Source organism: Pteropus vampyrus, unplaced genomic scaffold (assembly GCF_000151845.1).
Source record: "Pteropus vampyrus isolate Shadow unplaced genomic scaffold, Pvam_2.0 Scaffold35, whole genome shotgun sequence".
NCBI lineage: Eukaryota > Metazoa > Chordata > Mammalia > Chiroptera > Pteropodidae > Pteropus > Pteropus vampyrus.
Window position 1 is genome coordinate 6,529,270 of NW_011888816.1, and position 6,000 is coordinate 6,535,269.

Consider the following 6,000-nt stretch of genomic DNA (forward strand, 5'->3'; position numbering starts at 1 on the left):
CTAAGAAGATCCCATCTTAGTCAGGGATTCCCTCCTGTCTTCTTCTCCCCTGCCCCATGCCAAGATTAAAAAGTGTGCCAATATCTGGAGCAGATCAGGCAGGGTAGCTTCCCAGAGCCCACAGGAGCAGACAGAACCATGAGCTAAAGAAAACGTGAATTTTCCTACAGGCCACTGGGGCTCAAAGTTGAGAAAACAGAATTCTGTTGAACAATTCCAACTAACATGACTAGACCCGGGACCAGGAGACAAAGCCAGAATGGTCCTAGCCCAAGGACCCTGCAGGGAAAAATAAGAAGAATGTCCTTCCTGGTTCACTGACCACTGGTGGCATGGTGGTGCTCATGGAAAGGCTCAGGGTCAGAACGAAAAGAGGCATCTTGAAAAACCTCACCCACTGCTCCTTGTCCACATGGCCAGATGTTACCTAAGAGTGTCAGTTAGGGAATTCTAGGTATCTGATCATTTTTTACTTCTCTCACTGCTTCATTCTGTTATCTTATCCTTGAGCATCTCTAAGTTCCTTATCATGCCTGGCCAGAAAGAACTACCTCTTCTCCAGAAACTCTCCAAAGCATCCCTGGGAAGCAGCTCCCCGCACCAAGTCCCCCGACCCAAAGACTGCATTTCCCAAATTCCTTTGCTGCCAGCTGTGGTCACGTGATGAAGTTTTAATCCACCGAATGTGAGTAGAGGTGATGTGGACCACTTCTAGGCATAGCCCATGAAAACCTCCCATGTGCACTTTTTCACGCTCTTTCCCTCTTCTACTAGGAAGTGGAAACAATCCCAGGTGACCCTCACAATCACATGCTGCAAAAGATGGAGCCTCTCTCAATCTGTGTCTTCGAACGCACAAAAGTTTCTCCACTAACCTGTACTGTTACATGAGCAAGAAATAAACCTCTCTTTGAGCCATTATACATTTTTCAGTCAAGTATAGCAATCAGCCTATCCTATTACATATTCTGTTTGATACAACTGTTATCATTGTGTGCAGAAGTCCCCATGTATTCTCCTTTTTCTTAAATCTTACTGCCAACCAAAAGAATAGAATTAGTAAATTTAAGTCGCTGTTAGGGACAAATGGCACTCACCGAATTAGTGGTCACAGCATTCAGATCTTGCAGCCAGATGAACAATAGTTTAGCAGAGCCTCACTTCGAGACAACCTGATATATTGAAATAAAACAAAGTGTGAGACCTACAAAACAGATATATTCGAGTGTGATGGTTAATTTCAAAAGGGTGGCGTCAATTTACAAAGAAATTTGCGACTTTTCTAACAGATGACAAGCTTTCCTATTGTCTTTAAAAGAAGACTTATTTTTGGTACACCCCCCAATCATTATAAAACAAAATTTATAAAGAACAATTCTACTGTGGCTAAGTAAACCATACAAAGACTAGATGCTGACTCAAGGGACGACTTCATAAGCCGGGAAAACTGGATATGATTTCTATGCCTATGTGCTCTGCAGTTCTCACGTACACATTAGAACTTTTCTCTTGGAAACTTAACTTTCTTGGATAGAAACTTCCAGAACTTGTAAAATTATAGGCTACTCAAAGACTTAATAAGATTTTGGGGGTGAAGTTAAAACAGACACCAGAGATACACTGTAATGTCTTTGTGTTTCATATCATCCCAGATGGCATAAGTAGAAATGAAAATAAGCTCTCTGTAAACAGGGCAATGAGCCAATAGAGGTACCTGAATTAGAACAACTGGAAATAATCAGAAACATGCTCTGGAAAGGAGGCAGGAAGGTTGCGAATATTTTCTTACCAGAGCTGCCATCTTTTTACAGGATAAGTGCGAAAATATCATTTGACGGCACAGGGCACGTATCTGCCTAGAACAGTGTTTATTTTTGTATCTGATTACTCAGTATAAGATTCAGGAAGCAAACGGTTCAGAACTCTGAACAAACATTCTGGCAGTCCAAAACAGAGCGCTAGGGCGGAAGAAGAAAGAGGACACAAAACAAGAGGGTGGACAGGGGAAGGCTCGACTTGGGCCATTTCCCCCAGGGTCTCAGCCTCAGCGTACATACATATATATTTTTGAGAGGAAATGCGTTCTTGTCTTGTCCTGTGAAGAAGAGAGAGATTAGACAGATCCCTTTAGCTGTGTTTGGAGGGTCTCCCAAATGCCGTCCCCACTCCCACCCTCTGGACTGGGGCCTGCCGAGCCTTAGGTGTCAGGGAACAAGATGGCGCCCCATAGTGAAGGGCACTGGGTGAGGGGGGCCAGGGTGGGCCTTCACTTACTCGGAGGTGCGGGCTCCTCTGAAACCCAGACGCTGCCAACTTCCTGGGCGCAGGAGTTGTAACCGCTCTCTTGCTCTGGGTTCTTCACTTCTTGTTGAAATCAGCTCCACATATTTTTCTGATGATGTCACACATTCTGACTTCTTACATTTTGAAAGTTGATCTACAAGTAAAACCTTCCACGAAGCTAAAAAAAAAAAAAAAAAAAAGATAAAAAAGAAGAAAAGAAAGGTGTGCTGTGAGGAGATGGAGAGGAGGAGAGAGGCAATTGCCTCCTTATTTTGAGATTTGCTGCAGCTGCGAGTGCCACTCCCCAGCCAGTTTCCTGGCTGCAGTGGGAGGCCAGTGGCCGGGTGTGGGTGACGTCAGGGCCAGGCCTGAGTCATCACCAGAGGCCGGATTGCCCTGCCACTCGGAAGGGGACAAAAGGAACCTTTGATGTCCAGGGCCCTCCTCTCAGCACTCTCGCCTGTACTGAGCAGCAGGCCAGGAGAACATTCCAGCCACCTCCCCACCCCCAGCCGTCCTTCCTACTTCCGGAACAGTGAACGGTCCCAGCAGATTCAGCAAGGCCTCCCTAAGGGATGTCACCCTCCTGCATGGCAGAGGCATGGCTGCTCTTTGTCAGAGAGAGAAGAAAGGTGTTTCTCTGGGGATTTATCGCCTCCCCCACTTCGTTCTTCCTTGTGGTGCTCCCTTGCCCAGGGAGAAGCAGCGGTATTGAAAGAGATGTGGAAGGGTAGAAGGCATTTTTGTCACCTTCCCTGGGTAGTACCCAGTGGTCAGATTTCTCACCTGCCTTTGTGCCATGGTCCTGGGCCTCAGCTCCCTGCTCTCTGGGTGCTAGTGTGAGCTTGTACTTCATGGATTTTAGATGGCATTGCTCTTTAAGAGGGGTATTTCTACCCCAGGGCCTGGCAAAGGGCTTCGTAAATAATGATGAATGAATGGACAATAATTTAAAAATAAAACAGTAGAGTACATATATTGAATACCTGCAGTGACTGTTCGAGCTTTTGTGCTAAGTGTTTTACAAAGATCATTTCATTTGTCATGACGAAGCTATAAGGTAGGTCCTATTATTATTCCTACTTCTATAAATGAGAAAATGGATGCTCAGAGAGATTAAGACACTTCTCTAAAGTCTCACAGCTAGTTGGTGACAGAGCCTGGATCATCTGATCTCAAATCCTGTGTTCGTAACCATATGTTGAGTGGCTGGAGTGCGTGAATAAATATTGACCAAGGGCAGCCTTTCCAGGTGAGGGGGGAATAAGGGTAATGATGGGTCTTGAAACCAAATTGTACAAAAAATAATGGAGCAATTAGGGATGATCTGTCTAGGGTAGTAGGCCACAACATCAGGCCTGAGGCTTGGTGGGATACCCAGAGTGGCCAGGAAGGCAAGTCCATTGTCAGGTCCAAGTGGGGGTGAGAAGCTAGAACCAGAAGACAAAGCCTGGTGGCATGTGGTAGATGCAAGGTTCGAGAGCACAGTGGACAGAGTACCTCAGAGGAGCCGAGGCCCAGACTTGTCTTTATCGCCCACTGGCCTCATGAGGGGTGTGGGTGGGAGGGTTAGTGCAGCTAAAGGCACAAGTCTGGGGCAGGCAAAAAGATGACAGGGCACAAAGACATGGTACCGCTCTCAAAGACTCCAAGACCTGGAGAAGGAGTTAGAACTATGGCATGGTTTGAAAATGCGAGGAGGGGCTGGAAGGGACAAGGAACACAGCTGGATCTGACAGTGGTTGTCACTGTCCTTAGCACTGTCCTACCAAGAATCAGCTGCCTTTCTAGGACTGAGTGAGAGTGCTGTCAGTGTCTTTCTTTGTTCAAGCCAAGGTGAGGAGGGTTGGCAAGAGGAGAACACCTGCTTAAGGGGTTGTCTGGGCCCAGGATAAAAATGACCTTGAGGTACCTTCTCTCTCTGTGGTTTGTACTTTTCCATGATTCTCCTCAGGTAAATGCCTCATTCCAAGAGAAAGACAAAAGTCAGGAAGGTTCAGCCCTTTACAGAAGGTTCGAGAAGGTGGCCTGTTTAGTAATGCCACTCCACAGCTTTCCTTCCCACTGTGGGGTGGGATGCCTGGTCATGGGACCCCTCTCCTTGGCTCAGGAAATCAATATAGTTACCTTGTGGGGAGCAGCAACAACTGATCAGGGTCACTGTCAACATCCACGCAGAGCCTGACCTTGGGCTGAGGAAAGTGCTTTAAGTTCCTGGCATTTTTGGCAGAAGGCTTGTTTATTCTTTTCTTCTCTCTCTGCAGAAAATGCCTCTGGGCACCTCCCCGCTCTGTTTCCCCAAAGGCTAGGTGGCCTTGCTTGCTTCACAAACACAGGTATTTATTTCTCTAATAAGATGAACAGAGGCTGATTGTTTTTTCAGCCTACCTTGTGGGACCAGGATAATATGAAGAGAAAAAGAAAGGAAATAAGAAATGATGAATAAAAGCTTAAGTGAGATGCAGATCCTTGCATTATATGCTCTGGGGTTGGTTCTAACAGTGAGGATAAAAATCAGAGAATTGGATAAAACATTTACTTGAGTACACAGAAAAGTAAATAGTGAAATCCTTAATCTTTACCCTATCTGGGGAACCCTCCTCTTTTGTTATAACAAACGCAGTTATGTACTGGTAATTACAAAAAATAATACTTTTACAGGTTCAAGGGATTCCTTAGAAGATTTGTGTATACTTGCTGCTGCCAATTTCTCTCAACTCATTCACTTAGGAAAAAAAAAATTTTACTAAGATATAATTTACATACCATAAAATTAACCCACTTAAAATGTGCCACTCAATGGATTTTAATATATGTATTTATAGAATTGTGTGGCCTGTAATCTAATTTTAGAACATTTTTATCATCCCCAAAAAGAAACCTGTACCCATTAGTAGTCACTTCTCTTTTGACCACTCTGCAGCCCTAAGCAAATATTAATCTTCTTTCTGCCTCTATAGATTTGCCTCTTCTGGACATTTCATATAAATGGAATCACACAATACGGTCTTTTGTGTCTGGCTTCTTTCGCTTAGTATGTTTTCAAGTTTCATTCATACAGTAGAATATATCAGCACTTCATTCCTTTTTATGCTCTCAGAATATTCCATTACGTGGCTCTACCACATTTTGTTTATCCATATGTCAGTAGATGAACACATAAGTTGCTCTCATTTTTGGCTCATATGACTAATGTTGCCATAAACATGTTAGTACAGGTTTTTCTGCAGATATATGTTTTCAGGTCTCTTGGGTAGATACGAAGGAGTGGACTTGCTGAGTCATAAAGTAACTCTATGTTTAACGTTTTGAGGAACTGTCAAACTGTTTCCCAAAGAGCTGTACCATTTTACATTCCCATTAGCAATGTGTGAGAATTCTGATATCTCCACATTCTCATCATCACTCTTTTCTAAAAACTTTATTTTTTATTAAAGTAGAGTTGACATACAATATTATATGAGTTTCAGATGTACAACATAGTGATTTGACATTTATATACCTCATGATGTAATCACCACAGTAAGTCTGGTAACCATCTATAAGTTATTATGATATTATTGACTATTTTCCCTATGCTATACCTTACATCCCCATGACTTATTTTACAACTGGAAGTTTGAACCTCTTATTCTCTTTACTTTTTCCACCCATCCCTCCACCACCTAATACCCTTACTGTCTATCTTTTTGATACTAGTTATCCTAGTGGGTGTGA

The 6,000-nt window shown here is 43.7% G+C and overlaps 1 protein-coding gene across 8 annotated transcripts in view; it reads right to left on the bottom strand.

Annotated features, from left to right (window-relative positions):
* The window catches only part of ZBTB38 (zinc finger and BTB domain containing 38), a 119,060-nt gene that overhangs the window by 80,039 nt on the left and 33,021 nt on the right, over positions 1-6,000 (bottom strand). For 7 of the 8 annotated variants that reach the window (XM_011357441.2, XM_023529090.1, XM_011357438.2 and 4 more), the window contains exons 2-3: positions 2,275-2,461; positions 1,098-1,172 (exon numbers count right to left, since the gene is read on the bottom strand). The gene's annotated coding sequence lies outside the window, so the exon portion shown is untranslated. Of the gene's footprint in view, positions 1-1,097; positions 1,173-2,274; positions 2,462-2,707; positions 2,727-6,000 lie in introns of those variants that run through there. The other variant, XM_023529085.1, reaches the window with a different exon arrangement.